Here is a 23,919-nt window from a genome sequence, read left to right as displayed (position 1 = left end):
TTTAGTGTCATCCATGAAAGGGGTCATCATGCCCACCCCAGGAAATGAGCTGGTGGCTGCTTGACCAGGCATGCACTGTGGGTTTATAAAGTAAGACTATTTAATCACAATAAATGTAGTCAAAAATCACCAAAAATGTTACCCACCTAGTGCATTTCTTGACGCATGCTTATTGCTTTGGAAATACAGCTACAGCTATGATCACGTGTTCTAGAAGATGTGCACAAAAAAATCCATACAAACCTACTTCTACTTAAGTTCCATCCCTTTAATTATTTCATTTTTTCTTCTGCAATTCAGCTTTGATTTATGCCTTGACTGAATCAGGAGAGTGAGGGGACACAGGGGCATGTGTGTGATTATTTTTATAAAGTTGGAACAGAAGAAAGAATGTCAGTTTGACGCAATTGTGCCTTTGGCAACTTTCAAATGCTAAGCTGGCACGGTAGAATTTTTGTCTATTAATTAGTTTAGACATCTGTGTCAGATGGCCAGAGACGTGCCGTAATTAGGGTTTTGCAGAGTTGTATATAGCTAAATAGACAGAGTTAAGCTTTAGGGGTCACGAACCCATCCAAAAAGTAATTTCTAGTTCATTAATGTATGTATGACTGTCCATCTCTACCAGAATTTACATGGTGGTCACAACAATTGCACATAATAGATTAAATTACAATAGTCCTGATTTTAAGGACCTGTCTTTTTATTGTGTAAAATGAACAGATCAGGTAAAATATTGTGTGTTAAATGGGCTTATAAAATGAGCAATGTCTGTCAATGATACTGTAATGTGCAGGGCAATATGGAGTCAGCTTCTGGATCCTGACGCACAGGTCTGTATTTGGAATAATGGACCCCATACCTTAGTCCAATTTGGGCCGATGTGACCTGATCCACATGAATTGGGCTGAGAAATCCAATCAGATGTGTTTTACATCCCATCAGATCCAAGGCGCGGTCCTGTGTCTCACCTCCGATTCAGACCCCTCCCGACGGCGAGGAACGGGATCACATGTGATACATCGCATGTTAAAGCTCCACATTCAATGCATCTAATGTGATCCTTCCTCCAGAGTAGCTCAAGGGGGGTCGGGGGGAGGGGGGCATACATTGCTACGATACATCGTAGAGATAGCTTGGTACAATACTGTATACAATGCTCTGTATATGCTGAGAACTAGTCTTATGGCAGAACACATTGCTTGGACAGATAGCCTGGTATAATTCCATATACAATGCTCTGTATATGGCAAGAACTAGTCTTATGGCAGAACACCTTACTACTATACGTATATGGCAAGAACAGGCAAAGTTAAACATGTCACAGCAGTTTGCCAACCACATAAGTTTTAGGTTGATGGTCAATAAATTTGCAGACTAAACATCTTATAAAATATTTTTTGTATTGAGTGAATCACAGTAATATAATTTGACATTCAATGTGTCAAGTTAACTCATTTATCATTCTGCTAATTATTCTGTAAGAAGAAGGATAATTGTCTATTTAGCTGTCAGAGGTCTATTTTACTGAGTCATCGTTGGACTTCTTTTTCTGTCACTGTGATGTATGCTGCATTGATGGTTCACAGTGCCAGGTCCTGGAGTTCTAAGCTTGTCGGCGTTATCTGTACACTTTGTATTTAGAGTTTTGCACAGTTGTAATTCGTCATCTACAAAGTCTGATAGGGGGGAGAAAAAATACAATGTACCACTGTTCATATTAATATATGATATATTTAATTAAAAAATATATATAAAATACAACCATTTGTGAACATCAATGTTTACATAAAAATAAAAGTATATATCATACAGTATATACAAAAACTTTACTATCAGATATGCAGAGACCCTTTGTATGGGGAGATGAATATTATATCTATGTATAGTTACCATACATGAGGTTTCTGTTAAGCTGTGTGCACACTGTGGGTTTTAGCTATCGATTTTGACTATATAGTCTGAATCGTGTCGGTATCGCATGGCTAAACAGACTGTGTAGTCAAGTCTATATTGACAAGGGCGCCTGTAGAATGTATTTGGCCTAGGGTCACATTGCAAGGTAGTCTAAATCTAAAGTACATCTTAAGTGCAGTTAGTCAAAATTGGCCATTAGCCTGGAATCTCACTGTGTGTATACTCCATTACATTGCCCACATTCCAGAATTCTTATGTTCATCTTATGAATGTCCACATTTTGAATGTTGAAAACTATACATCCTACCCCACAGCTTTCCTGATATAAAAATAAGAATGTATTAGACTACACATTTAATCTGTCCAAACATACCCAATCTGATATTAATTTCCCAAGATGTCACTTGTTCTTTGCTTCCAACAACCCCTTACCTCTATTCCAAGCAGAACCTGAAAAAAAATTAGCTCCAGGACAATTCGTAGGTTTTTCAAAAATATTTTTTTTTCCAGTGGCTGATCAGATTTGTGTCTGCTATGACATCTTTTATGTCTGCATTGACAAATCATCTTTAAAAATGTGTTTGATGTTTTTATATGAATTAAAGCGGCACTAACATTCATTTAAAGGCCAGCATGCTTTATTGGGTACTTGTGTAGTTTCACGGCACCAGCATGGCCACGCGCTACTTCCGGGTTGTGCGCTCACCAAACTTTCTAAAATAAACTAAATAAACTCCATGCCAACGTGGATAGTTCATACCCCCACTATCCACGTTGGCATTGAGTTAATTTTAAATAGCGTAGCAAGCCACCGAGCCCATAGCGTGGGCAAGCACTGCGAGCCCCGCAAGGGGACTCAGACGCACGGCCATACTGGCACCGTGAAACTACACAAGTACCCTTTATTGTTAGTGCTGCTTTAAATTTACAACTTCAACCCACCGAGATTAAGTGGTTTGCAAAAGCCACCACTTCGTAACTATATCCCTGTGCTTTTACTTCTAAAGCTGCACTTTGTTTCCCTATAAACATAGCAAACATATTAAAGAGTTATCCAGATTTATATCCACAAATAACAAAATGAGCAATCTCTGTTATGAGAATAATCTCTTGAGAATGCGGAACCAAAAGTTACTCATGTAGCCTTGTCCTACGCTAGTCATAGCAAAAGTTAAATTCCCTGTGATCATATTTACTGTTCGTTTAAGCAATTCAAAAGAAACTGGCAGTAGAAAGATGAGGCTATACGTCCGCCAAGTGCCTTCTCTTGCTATAATTATTTGTCATTTAAACCTACACTCCTACCAGACAAAATCAAGATAGATTGTTTCATTGGACACTAATAGAAGACATAAATATACATTTCCCCCTACATGGCTATATAAAATGTTTTTGTAATATTTTTCATACTGTGCTGCAATTCCTTATGGTTGTTCCTGATGACCTCTTTACAACTACCGCTCTTTGTATTTGCTATGTTCTTACAAACAATATTTATACAGTGCTTTTTACCAATAACATGTAGCTTTATTTTGCAACAACAGCTTGTGCAGGCATTTTATCTGACACTGCAGATATCCCAGACATACCTATCACAGTGTATTGGCTATGATATTGACTCTACGCCCCTGAGACGGAACAGGGGAAATGTCCATCAGTTGACCAAGAAAGGTCATACACTGCTTCGGATGGACAATATGGCTTGATCGCTGATTGATTTTTTTTTTTGATTAGTCGGCCGCATACATGCTGCAATTGTATTATATGGCTAATCTTCGGCAGATTGGTGAGATAATTGTAGTGTGTGTGCCCAGCATAAAACTCCTCCTCCTGTTTTGATTAAAGCTAGTCAAACCTGATACAATTATCTGTATTCCAGTAAAACATCGTAACATAGCGTTTTGTATGCAGATGCAGTTGCCGGATATAATTTTAGTCAGCAGATGCTGCTTGTGCGTTCTATTCACATCACTTTATGGTTAATGGAAAATGTTGCACAAAAAGACAATCTATTCTTCTGAGCAGCATGACTAGAAGGGCTGTATAACGCACAAGGAGGCTAGATGTATGTAGACACATTTGTACAAGCTACTTACCCTAACCTTAAAGCCCTTAACAAATCCTCCCCTTCATACTGTACACCTCTAACATTCTGAGATAATTCAAACTCTCTTGCCTATTTCAATCTAACCTTCACCTAACCCTTTACTCCCCTCTTCTATCTAATCTCTCAGTCCCTCCTCCAAGACTTTTATAATGTTGTTCACCAGTAATGGATGTCCCTACCTTTCTTGCCCAGACACTTTACCAACTTTCAATCATTCAATCATCTCTTAAAATCTGTAGCCTAACATACCCACACTGACACTACTCCCTACACATGTTCTACCAGCTACAGTTCCATGTCCACTCTATTTCCACAAGTTACTACTGTGTCAGCATTGCATATTCCCTTCAGACTATGAACTCTTAAGATTACAATTGTCTCTAGTCTTTGTTTAATACTGATCACATTGTTTTATGTTTGATGTTATTTTGTATAATTGTTTTCTTACTTGGCCCCGTGGGTTCTGGTGCATTTTGCATTAAAAAAAACTATGGTGATCTTCTCAGACTCAATTAATATTGATTCAAATATGCAATGCTTATATAAGTGATGGGTCATTGATTTAGTAGATATGGGGTTTTTCAAACGAGATCTTCAAGGCACCCCAATGGTCCAGGCTTTAGGTATACCCAAGGATCAGCTCAGATGGTTAAATCAAATTGACTGAAGTGCTAATTATTTCACCTCAAATCTTTGAGTTCCAACATCGATGTGCAAGATGTTCAAAAAATCCACTAAAAATGCTACCGTCGCTTACATTGTTATATAAATTCAAATAAAAAAGTTGCATAAAAAAAGATTAAATTTGCTACATAAGGTAAACATTACAGGTCATGATGAGTATAAATGTTTACTTGGCAATTTTCACACCTATTCTCACAAGTTCACTTGCCATTCAAAGAGTTAAAACCTTGACCAAAATTGTTGAATTGAGGACCATATTTAAGAACCTTTGGAGTAGATGGTTTATTTTTTTCCACTAGAAGGTAGCAGAAAATTTAATATCAGTCATTTTAAAGTTTTCAATTATTAACTGCAAACTAAAATTGTATACAGTACACTGCTTTTTATATACTCCGCAATGAATAGTAGAGTTTCTTTAGGTTAAATTTACATGGTCATTTTAGTCACCGCAATTAAATCTCATTTTCATAACCACTTCTAAAAACACAATAGTATCTTAAGTTATTTTATGCATTTAATTTCCTCAAAACACAATATTTCAATTGCCGTGTGCTGCCCAGAATAACCTAAAGAACGTATTTGAAATTTAATGGAGGGGATTAAATGCCGGCCCTTCATACGAGGCGATTAAATTGCGGCGCTGCACAATTGAAGATCATCACATCGCAAAGTGATTACAAATTGCTTCTGTAGCAACACACATAGAAAACCTCTGAGATTAATTTCTGGAGATGGCATAACGCACCCCTAATCTAGTCATAGCAAAAGTTAAACTCCCTGTCATGTTACTCGCTCGGATAATCCGTTTAAAGGAAACATGCAGGAGAAAGGTATGAGGTGATTTGTTTGCAGCTGTGAGAGAGAAGGTCATGCTAATTATAATTTTATTTCTTTATTGCAAAAGTGCCATCCTCTGCTCTTATTTGTCAGCTACTTTAGTTTTGAGCAGTAGCTTAACCTCTCCTTTAATCTTTCGTGGCTGAAATGTAAGAAATAATATTTTTACAGATAAACCCTTCTGATGCACCAGATAGCGATACTTATATCTGGCCAATGTGAAAGCTATGTTTTTAGCAAACTGCTCAAATCCAAGTTTACCAGGGTCAGGTTACATCAAACACTTCCATAATCTTGAAGCTTCAAAGTATATTTAATGAGTTTGTAGAAAATCTAAAATCACTTGGAAGCCAGAAGAGAAAATATAGTTATTTTTACATTCTTCAAAGTTGGGCTAAACAGCTACATGTTTGTTAACCTTTTGCGTGCCAACGTTGCTGGGAAAGATTTGCTAAAAATGCCAGTATTGCTCAAATGAGGAAGTCGTGCAAGCTGAATTCGGCTATTGGGCATACTTGCCTACCTGACTCTCTCCATGAGGGAGAAGACGCTCTGTCCCTGGACTTCCCTGGTAATGTAGGATTGCCATCACCTGTGGTGAAACACCTTTCTTATCAATTACCTAGCTCACCACAGGTGATGGCAATCCTACATTACCAGGGAAGTCCAGGAACAGAGCATTTTCTCCCTCATGCTGAGGGTCAGGTAGGCAAGTATGCTGTTGTGTATATTAGGGTTCAATTCATATACTGTATATACGATATGTTTTTAAACAGAGGAAAAGCAGTCCAGGTAGCATAAAACAATTTGGATAGGGAGCAGGTGCCTTAATGGGGCAAGCAGTGGTATTACAACAATGCATCCATCTCTGGACCCCGTCACAGTCATACCACCTGAACACCCTGTAAATCAGACCATTTTTTTCAATGCATATTAATCACATTTTTTTAAAATAAAACTAAAGGTGCCCATACACCTGTAAGATTTATCTTCAGATCTGGGTGGTTGGAATCAAAACATGGTTATGGATGAGTGACAGTTTGTCAGTTTTCCAGCATTTCCATGCAAATGGTCAACTGTCATTTGCTCTCATCCATAACCATGTTTTTGTTCCAACCAGACAGATCTGAAGATAAATCTGCGTGTGTATGGCCACCTTAAGACCATAGGGTAAATGTAATAAGGTCCATGTTGCCAGAGGTTCCGTATTTTTAAAGCGGCAATCATTTACACAGCAAAACCAGGTTAGTAGTAAATGATTGCAGCGTCCAGGCAACTCAGACCCTATTACGTTTACCCCAGATGTGTTTGCATATTTACATGAGTTTAACTTGCATTGCATAGTAGTGTATTATTTTTAAAACTTTGCTTTTAATGCATGTGACTAAGGAGGTCATTCTGGTTGACTCACAAAGCAGCGGTATTTCACTATTTTGCAAGCCTTATATCGCCGCCCAGCCCCCACTGCCCAGCGAAGATACCCGTCACAGTGCGAATAGATATTTTGCATAGACATCCATTCACAGGGTACCATGCGGGCCAGAAATCATTCGATGGTCACTGACCATCAAATGATTTCTATAGTACTCACAAATGGGAACTGGATGGACAGCCCTGGAAGGCAGGTACCCGTCCGTGTTCACTTGGGGATGCCCAGTGCTTCCTGCGCACACCCAGTGTGAGTTCACATGCGAACGCCCCCTACCCACCTACTCCATGCCCCTCCCCTAGCGGGCACCATGGTCACACTCATAGAGGTCCTGCGCATAGGCGAATGTACGCATGTGCAAAGCTTCAACATCGAACTCCATGTGCGTAAGCTCGGGGTCTTTTACAAATCAGAATCATGGCCTTAATGTATGTGCCGCCGCGAAAGCACTTTGCCATTCTCTCCTCAAAGTACTGTAAAATTTGCAACAAAAATAGGACATTTTATTGTGTCCTGCAAATATAGAAAGTATTGAAACTCCCAGTATCCATTCTGACATGCAGAGGTTATATGGACTTTCCTTGGGCTGTACCTGAAGGCTGCAGATTCAGATTTACTAGCCAGTCCATGTTGCGGATGGATCATGTGATTTTTTACATGAGCCACATGATTGTAAATGGGCATCCACACCTAAGATAATGGTTACTCAGGGGTAGATTTATTAAGCTCGGTGAAGTGATAAAGTTTCTGGTTTTTATCACCGTCCAATCAGCTCCTACCTGTCATTTTCCAAACCAAGCCTGTAACTTCACAGGTAGGAGCTGATTGGCCGATGATAAAAACCAGGCAGTTTATCACTTCACCGAGCTTAATAAATCTACCCCACAGTGATGAGCATACGCAGAGTTTGATGTGTGCTGATAATGATGATGGCTACTTTAACACAAGGATGGATAGAGAGCTGTGCAGTCCCATACATGCGTCCAGCTCATAATAGGGACGGATATCCATTTTATTTCCCAAACTGTGTATAATCCGAATCCGACCTACTGGGAACTGCAGCGATGAAGAACGTAAACAATAATTTCATTTGATAAGGTACAGTAGGAAGAATTTTGTATGTTTGCTGTGCTAATTTATCCCTTCGTATAGTAGTTAGCAGTTACCTTCTCTGCAACTGGCATCTGCAGTTTAAACTAAGGAAAATGCTATCATATTGGAGGATATAGACTAAATGTGCAACCCCCATATTATTTTCTGGCATTCAGGCAGTAACTGTGTTAATCTGAATAATTAATTGATGGCTATTTTAAAAAAAATAATATGGTCAGTACATCTGTTAGTGGCATCCATAGGTGGCACTAAAAGAACATGTACATAATGTTCAATCTCAGATATTGGTGGCTACCTCCTGCATACAGTATATAAATCAAAGCAAAAGGAGTCTGACATTCACCCTTTGATAACTTGGCATCCTGGCTTTAATACATCAAATCTGGATTGGTTAAACCCAAACTCTAAGAAGATGAAAGTTTGAATCTCTGTGGCAGTGTTCTAAACGTGAATGCTGCACTCATTGTATGCCAACTCGGTCTTCTTAACATATTTTAGCCTACACTGTTCTATTATTTAACTCACTTTAGATCTTTCCATCCTTGTTTTTCAAATTATCCATGAAATATCACAGCAAACATAAAGGCTATAGGATGTCTTTGTGTGTGTGTGAGTCAGGCAAACCGCTAACATGCAGTTTTTGCACTGTCTATACTTTTATTCCTTTAGATCACTATATATTGCCTCTATTCATTTAGGAAACAGTATATCACCTGCCATAGTATGGGTAGCTGTGAACTTCCTTATTGTGCAGTGAAATTGGGACATATCACTTCTTTATTTATTATTAACAGTTTCTTATATAACGCACTCATATTCCGCAGAGCTTTACAGAGAATAGTTGAACATTCACATCAGTCCCTGCCCCAGTGGAGCTTACAATCTACTGTATATTCCCTACCACATGTACACGAGGGCACAGACATTCTAGGGTTGATTAGTTGGGAGCCAATTAGCCTACCAGTATGTTTTTGGACTGTGGGAGGAAACCAAAATACCCTGAGGAAACCCACGCAAGTAAGGGTAGATTATACAAATTCCACACACAGTATGTATAACTATTCTTTATATGTACAGTGCATATATATATATATATATATATATATATATATATAATATAAGATCGCACTCCATACAATAAGTGAGCAACCACTGGGGTGACGTCCAGAACTTTCTTGGTCTTTATATATATATATATATATATATATATATTTGCAACTGAAAGCAGCTCCCACAGTACTGTGGTCAAACAAACATGTACATCACCTTCAGGAAACAGCACCTACGGCGTTATCTCAGACACAGACTCACACTCTGAGCTTTTTATGCAAGCTTATGGGCTTTATTCACCCTTCGTCAGGCAGCAACACAAAATAACAATAAAAAGTGTTCACCTTATATACAAGAAAGACAGTGTGCACCCAAAAAGCCATGCCACGCCGACATCGGTCCCGGCGTGCGTTCCAAGCCTGTGCTTCCGGGTCCAGCACTCCCAGGCACCAAAGCGCGGAAGCCGCACCTCCGTTTCCACGGCAACGTGGCACTGCTGTACATAGAAAAAGAATAAAGATTTAAAACCATGAAATAAGTCCATAGAACATACAAAATTCAATGTGGAGAGTCCATCTGAGAATGCATTCAAAATATAACATACGACAATATAGATATTAATGTTCTGTTATAGGTTGCGACTTTGTTTCAGCCGTATGCAAAGTCGTGTTCCGCACCAAAGTGCGGAAGCCACACCTCCGTTTCCCCGGCAACGTGGCACTGCTGTACATAGAAAAAGAATAAAGATTTAAAACCATGAAATAAGTGCATAGAACATACAAAATTCAATGTGGAGAGTCCATCTGAGAATCCATTCAAAATATTACATAAGACAATATAGATATTAATGTTCTGTTATAGGTTGCGACTTTGTTTCAGCCATATGCAAAGCCGTGTTTCGGAGGGGAATTTACAAAGCAGTCAAATACGACTGCTTTGTAACCCTCTGATGGTGTAATGACTCGTATTAGTGGCCATATATACGGGCGCTAATATGAATTCAAGCAGGCAGTCTGCACGGATCAGTCAGATCCGTGCAGGTTGCGGTGTGTAAATAAAATAGAAAAATAAATAAATAAAAAAACGGCGTGGGGTCCCCCCCACAGCCGTAACCAGCACCAGACTGAAAGAGCCAAGTCTGGTAATAAAAATGCAGGAAACTTGACAAATAGGGGCTCCCCGATTTTTTACGACCAGCCCCAGGCTCCAGGTCTGGCTGGTTTCCAAAATACAAGGGCCAAAATGAATAGGGGTCTCCTGTATTTTACAAACCAGCCCCAGGCCAAACCAGATAGCAGGGTAATGTCACTGCTGGGGGGACACTTATTATATAATGTCCCGCGGCCCAAACATTCATCCCTACCGACCAGTCAGCCTAACCAGGCTGAAGCCTGGTGCGGTCCCCGGTGACCCTGTGCGGTGGTCACCGGGATGATGAACTTGTGTAAAAAAAAAAGAATTAACTATTGTTTAATACTGTGGAACTATGAGTCCCAGCAAGCCTCACCCGCAAGCTGGGACTTGGAGAACCACAAGTCCCAGCATGCGGGGCATTGAAGGGCCCGCTGGCACTTGTAGTTCCACAGTAATAAAAATAGTCAAATAAACACACACACTGACACAATAAAAATAAAACTTTAATACATCCAAAGCCCACACATACTGATACTTACCTATCTTGAGCCCGTCGGTAGGTCCCTGGGTCCGGTACTCCTGGGTCCGGGCCTCCAGGGTCCAGGTCCGGTGCTGCAGAGTCCGGGGTCCGGGGCCTTGATTCCGGGGCTGGTCCGGGGCTCCAGGGCTGAAGAGTCCGGGGTCCTGGATCCAAAGAAATCCATGGGGGACCTGTGGAAGGAAATCCGACTCACCAAACTCCTCCTCTGAAGATCTGTCCTCTTGATCCAACTTAGTCCTGGTCTTCTGCCAAATGCCGGCAATTCCAGCAGCTCCCCGCATCTGACTGAGGAGAGGCGCAGAGATGTTTCATCTTCCGCGCCTCTCCTCCGAATGATTCTATTGGCCGCCTAACAGCCAATCAGGAGCCGAGAAAGTCGTTATTCACATTACACCACATAGTAATGTTATATGGATTGCGCCAACTAGAGCTCCTTAGGCACAGTGCCCCAGCTAGAGACCCTTAGACAGATTGCGCCAGGTTTATTCAGTTGGACACACTGCACCAGAAATATACACACCATAATGCAAATTACACATTGTCACACACTGTAATGCCCATTACACATTATGCCATACACCGTAATGCCCCTAACACTATATGCCATAAACTGTAATGCCTATTATGCCACACACCATAACGCCTCTTACACTATACACCACACACCGTAACGCCCCTAATGCTATACCCCACATAACATAAAGCACCTAAAGCTATACACCACACACCAAAATACCCATTACACATTATGCTACACACCATAAATGACATGCTTGTTGCCATGGTGGGTTACATGCTCATTTCCATGGAAGGGCGGTTGTTACATGCTCATTGCAATGGGGGGTTACATGCTCATTGCCAGTGGGGATTACATGCTCGTTGCCAGGAGGAGATGACATGCTAGTTGATAAGGGGATAACATGCTCATTCCAGTGGGGATAATATGCTTGTTGTCAGGGGGGTTTGCAGGCTTGTTGCCAAACCACCAATGCACTTCCCTCCCTCCCTACAGCAGTGGAACACACAGACTTTGATACCATTGAACATGGGCGTCTGCTGCCCACAGAGAGGAGGGGGACAGGGTGGCCACTGCAGAGAGAGAGGGAGCACTAAAGGAGAAGGGAGGACCTGGCAGCCAGGTCTCTCCAGTGGAGTGTGTGCGCAGCTGCAGCTGGGTCATGTAGCCGGCAAGGACAGGAGGGCACAGGGAAGCCGCTGATACAAACAGCGCTGCCGGTATTTCAAATGCACCGCTGCGCTGCCTACTGTAAGCCAATCAGCGCTGCCTTGTAGTCTGGGAGCCAATCAGGAGTTTGCCTATATACTGTATTCATCTTCACCGTCCGGGCACCGCCACACTGATCCTGAGAGCAAGTGCTGAATATTCACATTATATATATATATATATATATATATATATATATATATATATATATGTCTTTCTGTCCTTGAAAACGGGGGTATTTGGCCCCGAAACGCCGTTGAAATAATGGCTTGTATATTGAACTTGGAGCCAGCCTGTTTGAGTGCCGCCCACCCCGCTACCTATTTGTGACCTACATAGGTCTTGGAGGGCACCGCAGCCAGTTATATATTATATTGGGAGAGTGCCGGTCCCTGTCGATATATATATATATATATATATACACACATCTTTAAGAGGTCCAAGATCTGTAAAGCATTTGATAGAACTGTTTCATAGCTGGATGAAAAGCAGGCCCCATATATCAGCCTACAACCAGAGTAGTGGCCAGACATATTAAGGGATTGCTAAACAAAAGATGATCCACAAAGTATACTGTAGTATACATTTGGGAAAAACAAGTTTTTGAAGAACAAGAATATTTTGCCAACATTAAAGTAAGGGGGTGGATCTATTATGAATGACCTTCACCTTTACTTATATATTACTGAAATTCTTTTGGGAGACCTGAAACATGTAGTACAGACAATAAGACCTAAGGGTATTTGTGAGCTAGGAGAGATCTGCAGCTAGAGTGGGAAAAATACCTAAAGCAAGAAGAGAGACTCTTAGCTGGTTTCAGAGTTGAGGCTTCTGCTAAATTAGGTGCTACTAACAGTCTCAGGCGCCAAGGCGCAGAAACTTCTGGAAATGCCACATGCCCGATATACCGTATTTTTCGCTCCATTTTTCCTAAAAAAGTGGGGGGGAAGTGTGTGCGTCTTATGGAGCGAATACTGCAAAAAAATGGCAGTATCTGCACCAGCATCTCAGGAGCTGCAGCAGAGCCCGCTCCCCCCCCCCCCTCCCCTGGTACTTGCCAGCAGCTTATACAGAGGTCCGGGTCCGGGCAGTGAGGATCATGCAGTGTGCTGTGGGGTCCGTTCTGCGAATGGCATATCATTGGCGGGGTCCCTGCGGCAGATGGGAACTAGTAGCGCTACTAGTTCCCATCTGACTCAGGGACCCCGCCGATGATATGCCATTCACCGAACGAACCCCATAGCACACTGCATGATCCCCACTGTCCAGACTTCTGTGAGCTGCTAACAAGTACCAGGGGAGGGGGGGAGCGGGCAGCGGGCATACAAGTACCAGGGGAGGGGGAAGGAGTGGGCAGCAGACAAACAAGTACCAGGGGAGAGGGGAGCGGGCAGTGGGCATACAAGTACCAGGGGGAGGGGGGGAGCGGGCATACAAGTACAGGGGGGGAGCAGGCATTACACTATTTGGTTCAGAATATTTTTTTCCTGTTTTCCTCCTCTAAAACTAGGTGCATCTTATAGAGCGAAAAATACTCTGTTAAATTCAATAAATTGTAATTAAAATGTGCAGAAATGACATATTTAAGTCTGGTTCCTGCTAAAGTTGTATGAAGTTATTTTCATTTAAAGTTAGAAAAGAAATGAATTTGATCAGGTGTGTCCAATTTTGTTCAGCAGAACTGAATTTACACTGTATTATACACAAGTGATGTCAATATGTGCATACAGGTTTACAAATAGTATCAGTACAAAATTGAATTATGCTCTCATTATATAATAGCCCTAATTCTGGTTAACTTGCAAAGGCAAATTCCTTCTGAAATGGCCCCCAGGGGGGCAGATGTAACGTGCAGAGATTTTACACTGCAATATAGATCTCACTTTGAAGTAAAACCCCACCCAAATTTAACTCTCTCTGCACATGTTATATCTGCCCCCCCCCCCTGCAGTGCACATGGTTTTGTCCATTTGAGAAGGAATTTGCGTTTGCGAGTGAGCCAGAATAAGGGCCAAAATCGTTAAAAAAAAATTGTGCCTAGGGGCGGCCTGACCCCTAAATCCGGCACTGCTGATAGGATGTTGCAAAGGGCAACTAATCCGATTCTTCTTTTTATTTATTTCTGATTGGTTGCCCATAGCAACATACCATTTCAAATATAACTCCCATCTTAGTAAATAAATCCCAATATATTTATAATATTTTACTTTTTCTGTGTTGCTGTGCTAGCTTAGGGTAAATTAAAGCTTTGGTATGCAGGATGATGTAAGTGAGAAAATATCCCATTATCTCTGTAAGCTAAACACTTGTGCCAGTCTGTAAAAAAAACTTTGATAACCTCTCGTGCAATTTTATCTGTTTACCTCTGTTATCTAGAAATGACTTATTATTCATGTCTAAAATTACTTGATAGAACACTAAGAATTTCTCCTAAAATTCATGAGTAAGCTTCTACAGAGCCTGCCAAGGATGTGTTCCGTTCTCCCAGAGAAAACATACCGTAGGTTTCGGTGTGGATGAAGATGTAGGTCTGTTGCTTTATTTCTGCCTTCCTGTTTCTTGATCAAAATTCTCTGGGAGTAAATCTGCTGATTCTGCTTCCTGCATTCTGTGAAGAGCCGACTGATTTGAAATAAATCTTATAATGACTCGGAGGTTTGTTGCTGAATCACACGGTATTGAAGCTCAGCAGCGGTGCTTAGTTACATGATGCTATGTAGAACAGTGTTGGGAAACTAACTCGGAATTGAATGTTATACTGTTTACATATTTATTTTCAATGAGCTTATTAATATTTTCAGAGGGTAAGCAGAGCAGAGAAAGGTAATTTAGGCTCAGCTTTACAGTGTGTCAGGTAACACTTCAGTGATGTAGCCCCCAGGCGTCTTATGCCAAACTCAGCGGTGATAAGGGAAAAGGCGTTTCTTGAAGTATTGCATTAGTGACAATGCTAAGTGCATGACATTTATTTATCAAGTGCAACAATTAACCAAGAAATGTCCTTGTGTTTACTCTGTTATCATTTTATTACACTTTAGGAAATTTTATTTTATATACCGGTATATATATACCGCGGTATATATACACAAGCGGGTGGCACTCCAGAAATAAATACAACAGTCAAGGGTAGTGGTGATCCAACGTTTCAAATGTTATTACAACATTTTTCATCAGGGTGTGATGTGTTGTAATAACATTTGAAACGTTGGATCACCACTACCCTTAACTGTTGTATTTATTTCTGGAGTGCCACCCGCTTGTGCATCTGTGTATTGGAGTATTGGAGCGAGTCTAACCCCCCTCTCCTGGAAAGGCACCTGGTCTTTCCAGAGTATGCTATATGGAGTGCCGGCCACCTTCTGGACCCACTATATATATATATATATATATATACATATACAAAGGGAGGGGGGTCGGCGGCACTCGCAAATAAAGTTAGACCACACCAGGCTAGTGACCAACGTTTCGAGGTGGGTTGCCTCTTTATCAAGGTGCTCAAAAAAGTGTAAACATACAATGTTCAAACAAACATCTTAAATACCTGTTCCAGTCCTGACGGGACTCACGGCGTGGTCCGGCATCTCCGGCGTCTACATGTGACGTCACTCAAGTTGCATCCCAGCCGGGAGTCCCGGAGGAGGGATACCGTTTCTGCAAACAATACAGGAAAAATACATAGCAGCATTAAAATGTGTTACATGTGAGCTGCTATAGTGCACTATAGCGGCGAAACGTTTGTCACTAGCTTGGTGTGGTCTAACTTTATTTACGAGTGCTGCCGACCCCCCTCCCTTTGCAGATTGACAGCCCAGTGCTGTCTGTGGACGGGCACCGCTTTATTACATTTGGACAAATCGACACTATTTGCTTGGAGTGCCACCATCCCCCCCAAATACTATATATATACATATATATATATATATATATATATATATATACAGGTATTTGTAATCCGGCACTCCTTGCTGAAATAAATAAATGCCCGTGGTGCCTTCCTCAAATAGTGATATAGAACAGTCCCATTGCACCAATCCACAGCATCAATAAGTCAGGCGGCACTCCAACGGTTCAGGTATGAGAAAAATACGGATTTATTCCAATAATGCCATTTGCCTGCGTTTCAAGACCTCAGTCTTGTCCTCAGGGCGTGCATAAATATAAAGTGCTGTGCAAAAAACCATAAGCATGTTTTTTTCTTACCTTAAATAGCGTGTATGAGGTGTGCTGCTGCGGGAGTCCCGGGCGTCTGTGTGCGCTGCTTCCGGCCATTGATGCTCCGCCTCACTCTCACTCTAGCCGTTGCATAGCAATGCTGAAAGCTTGCGCTCCACTTCTCCCCCGGACTTCCTGTGTGTGACAAGAAAAATAAATGAAGATCAGCTAGAACGTTACTGGATGCTAAATCTGCAAAGTGTTGTAAAAAATAACGTGTCATACCTGCTATATGTACTGTACTGTGCCTAAATATACATTTATGTAGATCAAATAAACAATTAGTAAATACTTAGCATGCATCTATTTTTTAAAAGGTGCATGCACCAAATAGACATATCTATGTGTTTCTCAAAGTATTATACATGAATAACATATATACCACATGAATATATATATATATATATATATATATATACCACACTCACCCCCTCCACGGTGAGATGAAAGAGGAATACATGTTACCAGCGCCATGGACCCAACAGCTGTTTCAACCAACCCACTCTTGTATTCATCAGTGTCAGCTGGTTGAAGCAGCTTTTGGGTCCACTGGTAACATGTAACCTGTGTAACATATTTTTCTTCTGCATACAAAGTTTCTTTACTTTCATGTACACCGTGTGCTAGTCTTTTCTTCCTCTTTCATATCACTGTGGAGGGGGTGAGTGTGGTATATATATATATATATATATATATATGTATCTCTTATATATTTAGCCAGAACTGTCAGTCTGTGACTGTGTGTATAACGCTGGGCGGAGTTATACACACAGTCACAGACTTCAGTCCTCACAAACACTAGGCCCAGCTGCTGCAGGGAACCGAAAAAATTGTTCCCCATCATGTGCACACATCCCCACAGCCCACACACATTATGCAGTGATGGGGAGGCACCGGCACAGCCACATACCTCCCAACTTCTTCAGTATGTGAAGCATGTCCCTCGCGGCAAAAAGGGGTGTAAACTACGCAAATGAGAGTGGGGCATATGCAAATGATGTCCAGCCGGGCCACGACCCCTTTTCATCCTCTGCTTCGCTGAGTAGACGCTATGCGCATGTGCACAGCGTCTATTCCTCATGCTGGGGGGACTCCCAACTGCCCCCCCCTCCCCGCACACGCTGCTCACAGCCTCACACCCCCTTCAATCTTTAACTTAACTGGCACAGTGCCGGTATGTGTGTGCAGGCTGGCAGAGGGATTCAGAGAGTGTCTCTCCCTCCCCGCACATGTGTCTGCTCTCTGCTGAGCCGGCCCCTGAATGTATGACAGGAGTCAGGCCGGCCTGATGAAAGGGAGCAGAAGAGGACACAAGCAGGGTGCCTGCCACTGGACCAGAAGAAATGCGGGTCCCAGTAGCAGAAAGGTGAACAGAAGGGAGAAGCAGCCTGCAGTGAACCTGGAAGCAGAAGTCCCCATAGGATGCTATAGTTCATTGGTCCTCCAGCACCCACAGGAACCCCGCATCCACTTGCACAACCACGACAACCACCCCTCCCACACCTACACTACACTCCCCCCATCTTCCTGCAAAAACAATTCACCTGCCCCTCCTGGCACAAATACACCAACACACGCCACACCTCCACCCCAAATTCCTTAACTCAAAGTATCCATGCACCCAACTATGGCAACACCATACCCGCCCATTCCCCACCTACACTGCAGACGCACCCATGCCTCACCCAAACACACTACCCTTGCTACTACACCCACAGCACCACCTCAAATGCACCACACTAAAACGGTGCACCACCACACCTATCCAACCCACATGGCCAACCACCCCACATACACTCCACCACACACAATATCCCCCATCCGCCACTTCACAACACACACCACCCCCTAATGCCTTTTCACACCCATAGCACCCTTGCCCCAACCTTCACACACCCACCACACCCCTACCTACAACAACATCAACACCCGCAGCACCCCCACATCTACCTGCAAAAACACTGCACCTGCCCATCTCCATCCCGCAGTACCCCTGCAACAAGCAGCACAAACACTGCACCCGCGCATCCCCCTCCCGCATTACCCACACACCAATCTGTCTCCCAACCACACCACACACTTCCCACAGCACACCCGCAAATGCATGTTTCGCGGACCACCACCACACGTGTAACTCCACCACCCACACTATCTCGCACCTCACACTAGCCCACCTACACCACCCACAAGCACCGCCCGCCACACTTGCACACCTCTGCCACACACCATACTAAAACACACACCACCGCACCTGCTCCTCCACCACAACCCACAGCACCCCGGCTTTGAATTGCGCAATCACGACAACCGCCCCTCCCACACCACCCCTCCTCCACCAACGCTACACCGGCCTTTCACACATCCACAACATGCCCAAACCCCTTCCCTAACCCACCCCAAAACCCCGCAACCGCTCCTCCAACACTGGCATCAACCACCCCCCCCCCCCCTTTACTACAGCACCCTCACCCCTGCACCTCACACACCCACACCACCCACATGCTCCTCCAACTCCACCACTTGCAAAAAAATGCTCCTCCAATGACACCAAGCCCCCCCCTTTCACCACACGCAGCACCCCCACATCCACCTGCCAAAACACTGCACCTGCCCCTCTACATTCCGCATTACCCCTGCAACCAGCCACACCAACACCATAGATGCCCATTGTCTGTAAACACTGTTCATACCAACAAAGTAACCTACACCTTCTTCACAATCAAATGCCCTTTTCATCTTAAAAATGAAACCTCTAACTATAGTACCAATACAGGTAATGCTCCATATAATACAACAAGAGAAGAAAGAAAAGAACTCTCTCTTTTTTTGGGGCACAACTTGGTATGTTAAATGTTATTAAAAATTAACTTTTATTAGGTTTATATATAAAATACAGGGAGCCAACCCTAACAACAAAAACAATTCTACACACGTACATACAACACGTATCACCTATCAGGGAGACTGTATCTCCTGGACAGGATAAGAATGAGATAGAAAATCTCTAAATAATGGTCACGGTTACTGTAAACGTCTGTTCAGTAACTAATGTATTTAGACAAAGGTTTGTAATTAACCATAAAGACAGTACAATTTCACATACATACATAAAACATATATCGCCTGTCGAGGAAAATATCTCTATAGACAGGTATTATAAATGACTATATTGTAGCTACTGTACTTCTATATCTTTGCTACATGTCCTTAATTGAAGGCTAGCGAAAATATAACTTTTAAAGATATGTTTAATATACTTATAAGGTGATGATAATCCCTCTAGTTTGTTAAATAGAATGGTACTGAAGTACTACAAATGGTAACATACAATCAAGAAATTTAAAACAATGTTGCAAAGCTCTAGACAATCCAGAGTCGTACCAATCTGCAGTCTAATTGTTTATGGTATTGCACTAAGATACTGCAGATGACAGCAACACAGATACAAAAATCAAAAAAAGATCAAAAAGATCTAAAAAGTCTGAGAGAGTGTTAACATGCACTCCTTCAGTGTTATACTGATGTGCTGTCCTATGGTTACCAGTCTCTTAACATCCCAGCTGTTATGCTCATCCCAGGTAACCTGGTAGTACGAATAGAACAATATATATCTCCAAATGTATGTAGGTCTGCTTACTTATATGATAATAGAAGGAAGAATATCTATGTCATGAGAAAACCAGGTTTTTTATATATATATCACAAAAGAGACGGCTGGCTATATAATAGTTCCAACCACCTGCAGTTAATCTTTCTTCTATTATACTGCGCAGTCTTCCTATTGCCAATTTCAGTACCTCAGCAAAACATAATATACAGTAAATCTTACACACATCAGTGCAATATGTGGCTATAAATCATAAGGCCACTTCTCTTATTGAGGATACCATGGTGTCACTCCTGGAGACTTAGGTAAATCAAGAAAGGGAGTGCCTTCCTGTACTACAATGCAAATATAGGTAGTGGGTATGATAGGTTTTAAGTTCAATAATTTTATAAACAAAGAGGGGTCAGAAATACAGAGAAAGAAAGGGGAGAAATCTCCTTTTAAATTCACTGCTACTGCTGTTGCTTGCAAGAGGATGTACCTGTGTCTTAATTGCAAGTGAGCAAGTGCATTGGATTTATAACGCCTATTAAAGGAGTCAGAGGGCTTCTGCTGTTGTCGCTCTGCGTGACAATACCCTGGTTAACACTAGGTCATTGCAGGGAAATTATACACACATGAGTTCCAATGAGAGAGCCCAGAAACCATGTAGATTTAGGTTTATCAGGGGTAATGCCTCTTCCTAGTCACGGGTGCTGCTTTTTACCCATATACCTTAGGCATTGATGGGAAAATGAGCGACCCCTGACAGGGGAGGGAGAACCAGAAAGGGTGAAACTAGAATTAGCCTCACCGTAAGTCTGAAACCAGGTAAGAGATATATGGCACGTTGACAGGTAATTTACCTTAGACGCTGTGTCTTAGTACCCATATGTATATGATATTAATTTGTTTTTACCCTATAGATGCTTGTAGAGTAGATTCTATAATAGAGAATTGTACCTCAGTCCCATATTGATATGTGCCCACAGTGCTCAACTTAAATAGCAGTTATAGTAGCGCAGCCATGCCCCTCTAATCGTGAGTTTGCATATTGCTGAATACCGCTATATAACACTTTTTTAGCTCCGTTGATTAGAGCATATATGACACAAATATAAAATTCAAAGACAATGCTTTATAAGGCTATAGTCTAATTCAAAGAAAACATGAGGATGCTTCCACACATATGGGCTCATGTACTATAAACCTATAGACATTGTGTCAATTGTTGTATTGGTGAGTTAGAGGGCAAACAGTGTGCAGTACTTAGCTTAATCTCAGCAGTCCGCAAGAGGATTATCTGGTGTGTCTTTACTAAGCTCCCAGTCCACCTTTTGTAGCTGGCATATATCGGGGGACAGCTGGCTTGCACTTTGAGGCTGTCGGATAGAGATTACCCCTGATGGATGCTGCTGGCGAGTCGGGATCAGTATGTGGTTACCCTCTGGCTCTGGGAGAGAAGCGTCTCCTCGTCAGACGCACATGTAGGCAGAAGTTAACAATCAGTCTCCGTTCTGACCCCAGCAGGGGAGCAGTTAGCCAGTTCCTTATTCTATGTATTAAGCGCTGCTTATGTTTGCCGCTCAATGCGGCTGCTAAGTAAAGGAAAAGTCCAGTCCCTGTTTAGCCTCCGGCAGTTGCTGGTTCCTCAATCAAAGTGTATAATACAAACCAGATTTCACACACTAAAGGCTAAGTGGGCGGAGCCCCTTACGACGGTGTGAAGAGCACCTGTAGTTACGCCAATGGTCACATTTCTACTGCAAGAGCAATTACAGATGACTTGCATTCAACTATGTACCATACATACTGTAGGATGGTGCAGAGTTGAATGACAACACAAGAGCAATGTATCTTTAGAAAAAAAAAAACAGTAACCTACTAAAATTTATATTATAGACAGATGTTCCTTTAAGGAGTAAGTTGCTGCTAAAAAGTGAACTGAACATCCTTAACTTAACTATTTTCCTGCTGTTCAAGCAGGTTGTCTCCACATATTCGATACATCACCGAAATGGATTTTAAATATTTATTAAGCAGAAGAAATCTGAATTATTAGGGTCTTCTGATAGTTACATTTAATCTTTACCTCCTTTATTACTTGTAATTTGCCAAGTAGGAAATATGATACCACGGTTCATTATTGGAGCATCATTCACAATTTTAAAATAATGTGAAGCATTTTATCAAACAAAGGCACATTTGGAATTCAAAAGTTAGTAAAGTGCCTGGATCCCTTTCCATTGCCTACAGAAACCAATAGTGGGTCAATATTAGTCAAAATTTACATTGTATCTGTCAGGACTAGTTACCAACTACCAACACTGGCAAGTATTCAAAATTCTTCTGTCAAATAACTAAAATTCTTACGACAGCATATCTTTGTGCCTCTGGCTTATCTCTCTATTTTTTGTTGAACTCAAATATTTTACTTTTTTTAAATGATTGTGTTATGTGAAAAAAAATATTATTTTTATTATTATTATCCTTTTTACATACAGCGCCACAAGGGAACCACGGCGCTAAATTACAGAATACATAAATGAATAAGCAAAACAAAATACAGGGACTAGTGTGGCCAATCCCGGGATCGGGATCGGCGGGATCCCGGGATTTGGCCTAAAAAAGTCCGGGATTTCAATCCCGGGATTGGAGAATCCAATCCCGGGATTTCGGGATTAGACTGCGCATGCGCAGTCTAATGCCGGGCAGCGTCTGAGCACTATCTCAGACGCTGCCCGGCTGTTCCCGTAGCCTGACCCGGCGTGCGGCCTGCGTAGCGTGACAGTAGAGGTCACGCTGCGCAGGCCACACGTCACCAGTGACCGCCGGCCTGCCTCCGCCTGCCCGCCTCCCGACAGCACGCCGGCCTGACTCCGCCCGCCTCCGCCTGCCAGCCTCGTCTCCGCCGCCCGCCTGCCGTCTTCTATGGAGGTGCACTTGCCGGGAGGCACTGTGCACCTCCAAACCCACTCCCGGCCGCCCGCCCGCACCCTAATGTAAGTAGATGTGCGGGTCGGCCGGGGTGGGTACTATGCTAAAAATGGTTTTTTTTTTGCTGGGGATGCCAATCCCGGGATCCCGGGAATCCCGGGATTGAGCGTTTTTCAATCCCGGATCCCGGGATTGAAAAAATGCCCCGGGATTGGCATCCCTAACAGGGACTTACAGTTGAATTCAATAGTGGACAAGTACAGGGTACATAAACATAGCTGCATCAGCAGAGGACACTGGGATAAGTATCAGGGTGGCAGAAAACTGCAGGATTTGTTCCCATTGAAAATGGTTTAACCCCTTCAGTGGTGTTTTTTTTTTAGGTAGAGCGCTCGCTAAAAAAAACCCCACCACTGTCTCTCCTGAGGCTGGGCAGTGCCGCTGAGCACTATATCAGCCACTGGCTGGCCCTGCCCCCAGCAACCCGGCTGTGTGCGGTGTGATGTTAGTAAGCCATGCCGCGCACAGCAGGGGGGAAGGAGGTGGGGCCGGGCAGCGTCTGAAGCTGACCTCAGCACTCAGCTGAGCGGCACTGCCCGGCACTAAACATCTCAGACAGTGGTAGTCCCAAGAATTTTTCAGGCTATGCTTCAGTGCCCAGACTGGCAAGCCCGGAAAATACTCGGGATTACCACTGAAGGGGTTAAGTAGGAGAAGGAAAAGCACATGTGGGAAGAGGGTCATTCTATAGATTGTAATCCTGACTGTAAATACCAAGTTTTTGTATCACTGTTGACAATTGTAAATTACAACGGAATTTGCTGCACTATATAAGAAATTGTTAATAAATCTATAAAATAAATAATTCTAAAGGACAATGCATTCTAAAGGACATCACTAGTACACACTAAATGACAAAAGAATATTGAAGAGCAGTGGCATCACCTACTCCGATGACACCAGGTGCGGCACTGGAGGATCTATGCAGCAAGGAGGAGGTGTGGCTTAGTGGGAGGGGCGTGGTTTCACATCCTGAACCCACTTTTTCATCACTTCCCTTGGTGAGTGTGTTGTCTGCAGTGCTGGCTCCTTCACAGTGTAGGGTGCTGCACATAATGTTACAGTGCACCACCATACCCTCCAACAT

The 23,919-nt window shown here is 42.5% G+C and overlaps 1 protein-coding gene and 1 long non-coding RNA gene across 17 annotated transcripts in view; one reads left to right on the top strand and one right to left on the bottom strand.

Annotated features, from left to right (window-relative positions):
* Positions 1 to 23,919, top strand: part of TENM3 (teneurin transmembrane protein 3) — a 2,716,013-nt gene that overhangs the window by 1,881,275 nt on the left and 810,819 nt on the right. The window lies entirely within an intron of this gene.
* LOC146026278 (uncharacterized) lies at positions 9,360 to 15,690 on the bottom strand. Its single transcript, XR_014454416.1, has 3 exons — positions 15,579 to 15,690; positions 14,537 to 14,645; positions 9,360 to 9,860 (listed from the first exon to the last, which is right to left on the bottom strand). It is a non-coding gene; the product is annotated as an uncharacterized LOC146026278 (long non-coding RNA).

The sequence above is a fragment of the Crinia signifera genome, chromosome 1 (genome assembly GCF_055691185.1).
Source record: "Crinia signifera chromosome 1, ASM5569118v1, whole genome shotgun sequence".
In the NCBI taxonomy this organism is placed as follows: Eukaryota; Metazoa; Chordata; class Amphibia; order Anura; family Myobatrachidae; genus Crinia; species Crinia signifera.
This window is presented reverse-complemented; position numbering and strand designations above follow the sequence as displayed.